The sequence below is a fragment of the Sturnira hondurensis genome, unplaced genomic scaffold, assembly GCF_014824575.4.
Source record: "Sturnira hondurensis isolate 20B ecotype Veracruz unplaced genomic scaffold, ASM1482457v3 Scaffold0021354, whole genome shotgun sequence".
Lineage (NCBI taxonomy): Eukaryota > Metazoa > Chordata > Mammalia > Chiroptera > Phyllostomidae > Sturnira > Sturnira hondurensis.
Window position 1 is genome coordinate 36,653,693 of NW_028093985.1, and position 13,243 is coordinate 36,666,935.

Consider the following 13,243-nt stretch of genomic DNA (forward strand, 5'->3'; position numbering starts at 1 on the left):
TTTGATTTATTGATGACTATCCTTTTAGAACCCAGGGAGCTCTTTTTATAGCGGAAAAGCTGGAGATGTGTTTCTGTGACTCATTCTCATTACACCACAAAGTGCATGGTGAGGAATGGGTTGTTTTTTTTTTTTGATAAAACTCTAAAGGATCTGACTTAAACCCAACTTATCTTTGAAGTAGTACAGTTACATGGGAACATTATTGAACTGTATTTGGGGCAATTTCTTATAATATTGAGCTTTTAACATGATTTCAGATGAAAGATTTTTCCATCTTTAGTGAAAAGGAGGTAAATAATGATATGTTCAGAAATCATTCACATAAAGCTCTAGGTCACAGGGCTTCCTTGTACCAAAAGCATTTCATTTGAAAATGGTGGTCTGGCAGACAGATTGTGTGCTTGGAAGAACTGGGTAATACCCCGACAACCTTGCAAAAGCCAATGATTCTTTTTCTGATTGTCCGTACTTGTACCTTTGACCATATTTACTGTGTGGTTTAGTCGGCCTACCTGCATGACCAACACCTTTGGAAATGAGAACATTAGAAACTGATACTATTAAATTTAATTCTTTGGAAAAGTTAATTTTTAAGGAAATTTATTAAGTCTGAAAATATTTCTGACATTGTGCTTCAGTTTAGTAGTGTCATGTTTCTGGCCAATTAGTTTCTGCTTTTAGGATAAGATTATGATGGTGACCTATGTTCAGCATATTCTTTTTTTTTACCTTTAATGTAAACTTTATTATTTATTTTTTTATTCTTTTATTCTAAACTAGTAGACCCAAAAGTTTTACTTAGATCTGCGACTTGATCAATATATCTAAAACCTGGATGTTTAGTAAATATTATTCTCTGTGTTCTTCTTCATGTCATCTGCCCATCATTTAGGGACTTTTTATGAAGAATTTTTCGAGTGCACTTTGGAGGTAATCTCTAGATCTCACTATATTAAAATTGACACTATGGTTGATATTATAATTGTAGGTTTATAGATGTGCTTTTTCCAAGGACCTCAGCAGTCAGTGCTTCCTCACATAAACAGTCTACTTAGCCTGTGTAGAGACTTAGTTTACTTATGTAGAGACTTCTAATTTACTTTGGATTTACTTAAATGTATATGACAGCCTTTCATTGCACTTATATAGAGAGGCTATGCTGATCACAGCTAGGAGGAGTATGAGAAACATATATTGTGTGAAATTCTCGTAGATTAAGTTGTCTAGAACTGATGGATGCTTGGAGCACTGAGCTTACGTCTTTGCCCTGTGCTCAGGAGTACCTGTCTCATACCTGACATGGCTTTTACATGTTCAGAAAGGTGGATCGGGACCTTGTGCTGCCTCAGTTTTAGTAAAGACAGGAAATTCTTAAAGTCACTGAGAAAATGCTAGTCTCATAGCCCTCCCTGGACTACCAAATTAAAACACAGTAGTATAATGGCTGTTCTAACATTATCATCAAACAGTTTATTTTGGAATTTAAAAAATCCAGCCATGTTTTTATATGTTGGAAACAGAAGATGGTTAATGAAATATTCTTATTTACTTTTCTGAAAAATAAGAAAATCTTCATACCTCTCATAAGTGATATGTCAAAATATGGCCATGAAATTAAGATTAGTGTCATTTTCAAGTGACTATTTTCATGAATATATAGGAGCTTGTCCATATTTAAAAAGTGGGATTCAATGAGGAAGACTGTCTTGTCTAGCATTTAATTTCTAAGTACTGTAAGCCTTGATAATAAACTGAATTGGACTTAAAGGTCCAAAAATTACTTTTGAATAGGTATTCTGCACTAGCTCATTTGCAACTTCAGACAAATCATCTAATCAATTAAGCCTCTTTTTCCTCTTTTCTATTAATGAAGTAAAAATTCCTGCCTTATCATTAGGTGGGGGAAATAACTTTGAAAATTTTAAATTTTATTCTCACAGAAGTTTAAGTGGGTCAGTATTTAAATTCTAAAATGTAGTTGTGTGAAACCCTAAAATATTAGTGAATTTTATACAACTGAACTTGCCTTTGCATTGAAGATTTAAACATCCAAGAATAAATAACTATTTTCTTGCATTCTAGTGTATTCAGTCTGATATGAATTTTCTACTCACATTTATAAGTTATTATATTAGGAGTTGTGCTGTGTGGAAATGTAGCCACTTTTGGGAAGATTTTCAGCTGTCAGAGTTTCTTCCTCTTCTCTTTTCTCCTCTTCTTTTCCAAGGGCGTGTTGAACAAGAAAAACTTCTGGAGCAGTGTGGGCGGTTGGTCTGTGGCTTTTTCTGTCTGAGTTATGCTTTGCACCATTGTTAGTCTCTGTCACAGTTTGGCAGATTCCTACATCTGCTGGTTTGGAAGGATTTTTGTATCTGCTGAAGTGTGGCTGGTTTCACCTTGTCAGTGGGGGCATTATGCTGGCGTGTGGCACCTGTTGTGTGTGGCAAGACTCTATGATTTTAGAATGGAAATTCTAGAGTTAAAATATTTAATGCCTGACACAGAGATGGTCAGTGGAACACCAAAAGAGGCTGAGAATCAAACCCTAACTGTGTTATGTAATGGTAACACGGAATCTTCATAATGATAAGCACCAACTATCCCTGTCAAGATGATAACACCTTCTTTTGCCCACTTGTTTACTGACGTGAGGAGTCCAAACTTGATGCTTAGTGGAGCTCTTACTTGTTGTTTGTGTCTTGCTGGAATCAGTCACCCTTCTGGACACAAAGACCTTCAGAACCACAAAGCTTAAATGTGCAGAAATGGAAAGCATACATTTTCCAAATGTCAGTGAGAGGAACAGTAAACAGGGAAATTCTGTTTCTACCCCTTGCTTCAAGGATCCCATGTGTTATGCTGTTTGGGGACCCAGCACCATAAAATGGCTGTTACTTTGCGGTTATATTTTATCCTGAGTCCAATCCCCTACCTATGTGGGAGATCATCTTTAGGATCATTTTGAGCTGTTTTTGTGAAGGGTGTAAGATTTGTGTCTAATTCATTTTATTGTGTATTTTGCTCAGTTGTTCTTATACCATTTATTAAAAAGAATCTCTTCGCTCCATTGTATTGCCTTTGCTCCTGTGTCAATGATAGTTGACTATTTATATGGGTCTATTTCTGGGCTCTCCATTCTGTAGCATTGATCTTTTTGTTTGTTCTTTTGCCAATACCGCACTATCTTGATTATTATAGCTTTATATTGCCTCTTGAAGCAGGGTAGTTTCAGTCCTCCAACTTTTTTCTAAGTATATTTTATTGATTATGCTACTACAGTTGTTCCATTTATTTCTCCCCCTTAACCCCATTTGCCCTAAAACCCCCCTCCTTCCATCATTCCTCCCCGTCATTCATGTCCATGGGTCATACATGTAAGTTCTTTGCCTTCTCCATTTCCTATGCTATTCTTAACCTCTCCCTGTCTATCTTGTACATACAAATTATGCCTCTCATTCACTGTACCTCCCCCCCTTCTCCCTCCCCTTTCCCATGGATAACCCTCCATGTGATCTCCATTTATGTGATTCTGTTCCTGTTCTGGTTGTTTGCTTATTTGTTTTGTTTTGGTTTTCATTTTTGCTTTAAGTTCAATCGTTGATAGTTGTGAGTTTGTTGTTATTTTACTGTTTACAGTTTTGATCTTCTTTTTCTTAGCTAAATCCCTTTAACATTTCATATAATAAGGGCTTGGTGATGATGAACTCCTTTAACTTTATTTGGGAAGCACTTTACCTGCCCTTCTAAATGATAGCTTTGCTGGATTTAGTATTTTGGATGTAGGTCCTTGCCTTTCATGACTTTGAGTACTTCTTTCTAGCCCCTTATTGCCTGCAGTTTCTTTTGAGAAATCAGCTGAGATCTTATGGGAACTCCTTTGTAGGTAACTGTCTCACTGTTTCTTGCTGCTTTGAAGATTCTCTCCTTATCTTTAATCTTGGCCAATGTGATCATGATGTGCCTTGGTGTGTTCCTCTTTGCGTTCAACTTCTTTGGAACTCTCTGAGCTTCCTGGACTTGGATGTCTATTTCCTTCACCAGATTGGGGATGTTTTCCTTCATTATTTGTTCAAATAAGTTTTCAATTTCTTGCTCTTCCTCTTTTCCTTCTGGCACCCCTATGGTTTGGATATTGGAATGTTTAAAGATGTCCCAGGAATTCCTAAGCCTCTCCTCATTTTTTTGAACTCTTGTCTCTTTTTTAAAAAATTTTTAAAGATTTTATTTGTTTATCTTTAGAGAGGAAGGGAAGGAGAGAAATATCAATGTATGGTTGCCTCTCGTGTGTCCCCTGCTGGGAACTGGCCTGCAGCCCAGGCATGTGCCCTAACTGGGAATTGAACCATGATCAAGTGGTTTGCAGGCCCGAGCTCAATCCACCGAGCTACACCAGCCAGGGCTGAACTCTTGTTTCTTCATTCTGTTCTGGTTGAATGTTTATTTCTTCCTTCTGTTCCAAATTTTTTATTTGAGTCCTGGTTTCCTTCCCTTCACTTTTGCTTCCCTGCATATTTTTCTTTATTTCACTTTGTATAGCTTTCATTTCTTCCCTTATTTTGCATCTATACTCAGTCATTTATATGAGCATCCTGATTATCAGTATTTTGAACTTTGCATCTGATAGGTTGGCTACTTGTCACTTAGTTATTTCTCTGGAGTTTTGATCTATTCTTTCATTTGGGCCATATTTCTTTGTCTTAGCACACCTATTATGTTGTAAGGGGCAGAGTCTTAGGTATTCACCAGGGTGGAGCAACCTATTTTGCTGCTTTGTGGTACTGTATGTGGGGGAGGGGTCAGAGAGGGAACAATGCCACTTGCTGGGTCTTGCCCCTCTTTCAGACCCTTCCCCCACTACCTACAAGTGAATTGAGCCCTTTTGGTCCTGATTCTCAGGTGGGTTGGTTTGTATACATTCTAGACCCCATGGCTCCCTTCAGTGGACTCTCCTGTGAGACTGGGAGTTTCTCCTGCTACCACAACCCCCACAGGATTTTATAGCCAGAGGTTTTGAAGCTTTATTCCCCCATGTTGGAACCCTGGGTTGTACAGTTTGTCTTGCTCCCCAGTTGTTCCTCTCAGTTTCCCTACATGCAAATGTGGTACTGTCCTCTCTGCCAGTCACTGCTTTGCTGCACGTCCTCTCTGCCTCTGGTCCCGTTAGCCCTGGATGCCTGTCTCTGCCCCTCCTACCGGTGTGGATGAATGTTTCTTCTTTAAGTCCTTGGATGTTGGAGTTTTGTACAGTTTACTTTTCTGGCAATTTTGGTTGTTTTGTTTTTAAATTGGTCGTTGTCCTTCTTTTGGTTGTCCAAGGAAGCAAAGTGTATCTATCTATGCCTCCTCCAACTTTGTTCTTATCTCTCTATACTTTGTTGGTTATTCTGGGTTTTTTCCCTCTCCATGTAAACTTTAGAATTAGTCTGTTGATATCCACAAGATAATTTGCTGGGATTTTGGTGAGGATTTCATTAAATCTGTAGATCAAGTTGGAAAGAACTGATATCTTGACAATATTGAGTTGTCCTATTCATGAACATAAGATATCTCTCTATTTATTTAGTCCTTTGATTTTGGTCATTAGAATTCTTCATTTTTCCTCATATAGGTCTTGTACATATTTTGTTAGATTTATATCTACATATTTCATTTTTGGCATGCTGACATAAATGCTATTGTTTTTTATTTGTAGTTTTTCCCCACTACTTATACTATTTATCCACCTTATACCCTCTTCAACCTCCATCCACTTCCTCCCACCATCACCAACCTCCATCCACTCCCTCCCACCATCACCCCCGCTCTGTTTGTTGTCCATGTCTATGAATCATTTTTTCTTGCTCAATCCCACCGTTCCCTAGCAGCCCCCACTTTGAGAGCTGTCTGCCTGCTCTTCGTCTGTGAGTCTGTTTCTATATTGCTTATTAGTTCAATTTGTTCATTAGATCCCAAATATGAGTGCAGTCATAAGGTATTTGTCTTTCTCTCACTGGCTTATTTTATTTAGTGTTCTCCAGGTCTATCTATGCTGCTGCAAAGGGTAATTTTTTTTTCTTTTTGACAGCTGAGTAGAATTCCATAGTGTAAATGTACTGTAGTTGTATCCACTGATCTACTGATAGACACTTGGGCTGTTCCAAATGTTGACTGTTATAAATAACATTACAATGAACACAGGGGTACATATATTCTTTTGAGTTAGTGTTTCAGGTTTCTTTGAATAAGTTATCAGAAGTGGAATTGCTGGGTTATAAGGTAGTTTCATTTTTAATTTTTTTTGCGGCAACTCTATACTACTTTCCACAGTGGCTGCAACAATCTGCATTCTTACCAACAATGCAAAAGGGTTCCCCTTTCTCCACATCTTCAGCAAAAACTACTTGGTCATTGCTGGTATATATGAGACTTTATATATATTAACCTTATATCTTGCAGTCTTGCTATAATTCCTCATTATTTCCAGAATTGTTTGTCTCAGTTCTTTCAGATTTTCTACATAAGCAGTCATGTTCTCTGAAAACAAAGACAGGTTTATTTCTTCCTTCCCAACCAGTATACTTTTTATTCTCTCACCGCATTAGCTAATGTCCCCTTGGTTTTTATAAGCCTGCAAGAGTCACTCAAACTTCATATTGAATCCAGCTCCAGGTTTTTTTTTTTTTGTTTTTTTTTTTTAGGAAGGTATATCTCAAATCAGAGGAAGTTGTCCCCATATCAGCCAACTTTTCCTTATCTGGCTCTGTATTATAACTGTCCCTCTTCCCTTACCAGGACTACTTTTCCAGTTTATATGTGGGGGCAACTTTCTTCACAAGTCCCCCCATGTGACATGGATGAGAGTAAACATGACTGAGACATGATCTGCTTGGGGAGGAGAAGGAGAGGTGGCCAGTTTCCCAGAGGAAAAAAGCCATGAGCAGTGGCCAGTTTCTCAGGGGAAAAAGGCATTGACCCCCTTCCTCCAAGGACTTTTATTGGGTTGTAATACAGAGGAATACAAGGTGGCAAGGATCAAACAGTAGATAACATTTCAAAGAAATCTGAGGGCTTGGTTTGAGTCAGAGTCTGTCAGGAAGAAAGTTTTAGGGTTTCCTGCTGGAACCCTTAACATATGAGTGAAAGCACTCTTAGCAGAGCAGATTTCACAGGTTTGTCAGGAAGTCTTTGTGATGCCAGATTTTTCCCCAGGACACGCTGTAGCAAGGCAAGGAGCTGCACCTCTCCTCATCAGGTATTCAGGCTTAAGGGGATTAGAGCCAGGAAGTGCTTCTCCCAGGGGACAGGGACACTCGGGCTATGTTAAAGCTGAGGGGCAAGAGTCCATTGCTCTTTGTTGTAGCCCCCCAAGTCCTTCCATGAAGACCTCCCAAGTGATCGAATCTGGCTTATGTTGCCCCCCACTGTGAGGGGTCTTACCCATCATTGACTTCCGACCAAGCTTTGGGGGCAGGGAGAAGAAACTGAGGCAGCATTTGCTACCAGAGACAAGCTTTGTCTCCTGCTGCTCGCATTCCAGAGGTCACTGACTCATCCTTAGCCACAGGGAGTAGAGAGTTACAATTCCTAGAACCAGGCAGAGTGGTCCACAACATTTATGCTAATACATATTATGTCCTGAAGGTCATTCAGTGTATTTTTTTCTTCTTTATTAGGATAACTTTCTCTGGTTGGGCCATCCTTGCCCTTAGTTTTCGATTTGGTGTTTGTGGTAGGAGATGTAAGCAGAATTTGAGGAGGACAGCATTTTTTGGCAAGGCTTCTGTCTTGGTTGAAGTGCATGCATATTCTCTAATCTTCAGGGTAGTGGGAGTTTATTCTACCTTCACTTTGGAGTAGAAGTCTTGCCAGCTTGCAAATTCATTCTTCTCTGAGGTTCTGCTACTTTATAGTTAAATCCTATACCTGGCTATCAGTTTGGTTTCTGTAAGTTTTTTCATTTTGCTTTGTTTTGTTTTATTTTGGCTTTTATGCTGCCTTGTAGGCTCTTTGACTTTAACATTTTGCCGTAAGTTGGTAATTGCTTAAACTTAGCCTGTCAATTTCTCTCTTTAATTCATCAGTGCCACTTACCAGTAACAAACTGATTTCAAAGTCCTTAAAAGTACTATTTCTCTTATACCTCTCAACTGCCAAGAATATTGAAAAGCAAGTCCATCCCCTCCTACCTGTAGTGTTTCCCAGTTCAACAAAGATGCTTACACAATAGCAATACAAATGCAGCATGTGAGGGCTTATTGACATTCCAAATACCATTGTGATATGATCCTTCTCGATATCTCGCCTGTATGTGACTGGACTCTAGAATTCCATGCATCGAGTTTACTTTTTCTTTTCTTGATATAGCAATTTTGTACTAGTCTTTATTGTATTTTTTTCATTACCATTTAGTCCCCTTATGCCCTGCTTGCCAGAGTGATCACCACACTGTTCTCCATGCCCATGAGACCTTTTTCCTTTTTTCTCAATCCCTCCACCCTCTCACCTCTCTCCTGCCCACCCCTGATCCTAGCCATTACCCTTCTCTCTGTCTATGGGATAGTCCCATATCCCATATGGGGTTAGTTCAGTTTGTTCATTAGATTCCACATATGAGTGAAATCATATGATATTTGTCTTTCTCTGACTGGCTTATTTCACTTAGCATAATATTCTCCAGGTCCATCCATACTGTCGCAAAGGATACATTTTTTATGGCCAAGTAGTATTTCATTATGTAAATATCCCATAGTTGTTTTATCGACTTATCTACTGTTGGATACTTGGGCTGCTTCCATATCTTGGAGATGGTAAATAATGCTGAAATGAACTTAGGGGTGCTTATGTTCTTTTGAATTAGTGTTTTTGATTCCTTGTGATATATTCACAGAATTGGGATAGCTGGGTCAAAAGGCAGATCCATTTTTAATTTTTTAAGATATTTGCATATTATTTTCCAGTCACTGTACCAATCTGCATTCTCACCAACAGTGCAAAAGGGTGCCCCTTTCTCCACATCTCAGCAGCACTTTTTATTTGTTGATTTATTGATGGGAGCTATTCTGAAAAGTGTGAGATGATATCTCATTATGGTTTTGATTTGCATTTCTCTGATGAGTAGTGACTTTGAGCATTTTTGCATGTCTGTCGTACATCTGTATGTCCTCTTTGGGAAAGTGTCTATTCAGATCTTTCACCCATTTTTTAATTGGGTCGTTCATTTTTTTGGTATTGAGTTTTATAAGTTCTTTTTTTCGGTCCTCGGTCATGAACTTTCTTTTTTTTTTACTTAATTCTTGTTCAAGTACAGTTTTCTGTCTTATATTCCCAGCTCTGCCCTCCCCCACAGTGAGTTTTATAAGTTCTTTATAAATGTTGGATAATAACCTCTTATCAGGTGAATGTGTTATCCTATTCTGTGGATTGTCTTTTTATTTTGTTGATGATTTCCTTCACTGTTCAAAATATTTTTAGTTTGATGTAGTACCATTTGTTTATTTTTCTTTTGTTTCCCTTGCCTAGAGAGATATATCCAATCAATTATTGCTATAAGCAATGTCCAAGATTTTGCTGCCTGTGCTTTCTTCTATGGTTTTTATGGTTTGAGGTCAAACATTTAAGTCTTTGATTCATTTTGAATTTATTCTGTGTGTTATGTAAGAGGGTGGCCTAATTTCATTATTCTATATGTATCTGTACAGTTTTCCCAACACTCTTTATTGAATAAACTATCTTTAGCCCATTGTGTGTGCTTGCTTCCTCTGTTGAATATTAATTGACTATAAAGTTGTGGATTTATTTCTGGACGCTCTAGTCTGTTCGATTGATCTATATGTCTGGGTTTATGCCAGTATCATGCTCTTTTGATTATTTTGGCCTTGTAGTTTAGTGTTGTATTAGGTAGCATGATTCCTCCAACTTTGTTTTTCTGTCTTAGTATCACTGTTACTATGCAGAGCCTTTTGTGGTTCCAAATAAATTTTTAAAAATATTTGTCTGGTTCTGTGAAATATGTCTTTGGAATCTTGATAGGAATTGCGTTGAGTCTACAGGTTGCTTTGGGTTGTATAGACATTTTAATGATGTTAATTCTTCCTATGCATGAACATGCTATCTGCTTCCCATTACTTGTATCTTCTTCAGTTTCTTTCTTCAGTGTCTTGTAATATTCCAAGTATAAATGTTTTTATTCCTAGGTATTTCATTCTATTAAACATTTTTTTTTTGTTTACTTATTTTTAGACAGAAGGGAAGGGAAGGAGAAAGATAGGGAGAGAAACATCGATGTGTAGTTGTGTCTCACATGCCGCCTACTGGGGACCTGGCTTGTAACCCAGGTTTGTGCCCTGACAGGGAATTGAGCTGGCGACTCTTTGGTTTGCAGGCTGATGCTGGTGCTGACTTGGGCGCTGATCCAACTTTTTAGGACTCTCTGAGCTTCCTAGACTTGTATCTTTCCTTCACCAGATTAGGGAAGTTTTTGGTCATTATATCCTCAAATAGGTTCTCAGTCTCTTGTTTGCTCTCTTTGCCTTCTGCCATTCCTACGATGGGAATTTTCTGACTCTTCATGTTGTCCAAAATGTTTCTTAAGCTCTCCTCATTTTTTAAAATTCTTTTTTGTGTTTACTCCTTTGCTTGGGTTTCTTTGTTTCTTTTTTCCCCTACCTTGTCTTCCAAATCACTGATTCAATCTTCTGTTTCTTCTAACCTTACTCTTTCCACTGTGTTGTTCAGATATTATATTCTTTAGTTCTGACTGATCATTTTTATGGTTTCTGTGTCTTTTATCATATTGTTGAATACCCTTATAATTATTACTTTAAACTCTTGGATAAATTACTTGCCTCCATTTCATCTAGTTCTTCTGGAGAATTATCTTGTTCTTTCATTTGGGGTCTGTTTCTTTGTTTTCCCATTTTTGCTGCTTGTTTGTACTTTTTTCTATGTACTATGTAGATCTGCAAAGGCTCTAGTATACGCCTTTGTCAGGTGCCACTTGTGACTGGCCCTGGTCAACCTGTTTGGAGCTATCAGCAATCCACTGTGTGACTTCTTCTGTTGGACCTATTTGTGTGCAGAAAGAACCAGGCTGCACAGTAAGTCTGGCTTTTACCAGCACAGACCTGGTTTAAGGTCAATTGCAATCTCAGAGCTCTGCCTCGGTTATTAAACTAATCAATAATATAGCCTCCAGCTGTAATCAGCAGCCTGGCTTAAGCACCATGGGGTGTGGCTAATGCTTACCCTCTGGCTGATATTACTAGGAAAGGAGTGCTCTGCCTGAGAAAGATGGCTTCTGTAGTGTGGGGAATGACTCAGCACAGGGATCCTGGTGGCTGTTCCTTCTGTTGTCTCACCAAAGCCATTAACCTGAGACTCTCCTCAAGCATCTCTAGTGCACTCTGCCCTCTCTCTGCTGGAGCCCATGGTAAGTGGCTGTAAATGAAACCTTGTCTTTGTCCCTTTAAGAGGCTCTCTGTGTCTCCAGCCATCTTTTCCTGGGAGATAGAAACCCTGGTCCTTTTCATAGCTGGATATTATCTGGGTTCTTTTCTGGCTCTGGTGCTGTAGGCTGAGGAACCCATCTTAAGGTTTAGACCCCACACTTCTCAGGGAGAATCCCCTAGCCACTGAAATATCCCTCTGGAATTTCAGCTGTGACCTGTGGGAGTCCAGTCAGCCTCCTCACACCTCTTCTGCACTCCCCACCAGTCTTGTTGTTGTGAAGTGACTTCTTTTGTCTGTCCTTGATTATAAGGCTTCTCCCCAGCTAGTGTTCAGTTGGTTATTCAGGATGCTTTCTCTACAATTTAGTTGTAATTCCAGATAAGTCCTGGAGGTGGGGGAGGTTAGTGTAGCTTCCAGTTACTCCTCTGCCATCTTGGATCTCAGCTGAATCTACTTTTTAAGATCACTTCATGGACCAACTGCTTTATGTTAGCTTCCTGAGAAGCATATCCTGAACCAAGGATTGGGATGCAAGTGATTTATTAAAAACATTCCCAGTAGAGAGAGAAATAAATAAGTGGGAGAGTTAGAATATGGAAGGAGAAGCAGATAAGACAAGATAAAGTTTTGGGTGAAGTTCGGCATTCAGCCTGGTCTCATGAGGCATATGCATTTTATCTTGGACTGTGTTTCAACTCGAGGCAAGAGAAGTGGTCCTTTGTACTTCTCCACTATCTGTCATTAGTGGTTCCTAGCTGCCCTGAATGGAGTATAAACTTGTAGGCACTTCTGGCTCTCCACTGGGGCAGCCATCTGAAGGATAGATGGGCAGTGATGGAAGTATAGTACATACAACCTAGGGGATACCTTCAGTGGTAAAAGGAATTGAGAGAGTCTGAGTGTAGCACCAAGAAAATCCACTGCAGATATTCTGAGAGGTTTATAGTAGGCCAGGGCAACAAGATTACAGCATACAATGTGTTTAGACTGCCCTAAACCAATCTGGATATTTCTAGGATTTTCCAACCCCCTGAAGTTCAACCTGAGTTTGGAGAGAGAGAAACATCATCACTTTGCCCATTTGTTCCTCTTGTCCAGTTTATCTCAGCACCAGAAGGTCTCTTTTCTTACTTTTAGGGGAGTATTATCGTATCGTATCTTTTCCTTCATTTTTCTATGAATTACAAAAGAAAATCTGTGATCTTAAATTTCCCATAGCATGACATCATGTTTGCAAAAAACCTATATTTGTATTTTAAGAAATTGATGTTCTGTTTCAATAAAGTCTAGATTCAACAAAATAAAAAAAATACTTGTTCAACCTGATACCTTATATTGACCTAAAATTTCTATTTTGCATCTTTAAGATGATCTGTGACTTTCCTAAACTTGGCTGGGTACTCCTGACCCTCACAGCAATGGACATCATTGATTCAAAAGGCAGTATTGCCAAGGGGGCAACTTCAATGAACAAAGTATTGGTTTGCTTACTAGCTCAATAATGTTTTTTCTTTCAAACAAATTATTGTAATATTATTGAACATGTATGACTCTTCTGTACTGTGACATTCTCCTGATTCTGCTCATGCTATTTAGAACCCCTTTTCCTGCTCAGTCAGGCAACCCTGGTTGTCTTCTGTCCTCTTTCTTTTCCTGTTGTCTTCAGCATCCTTCCTAAGACATGTCCCCCCAACTTATTTTCCCCTGCTAATTTACATAGGTCTCAGAAACCAAATACACAAGCATGTTCACATTGTGTATTTGAGTTTCAACAATTTAAATAAGAAACTAAATCTTCTTCCATAGCATCATG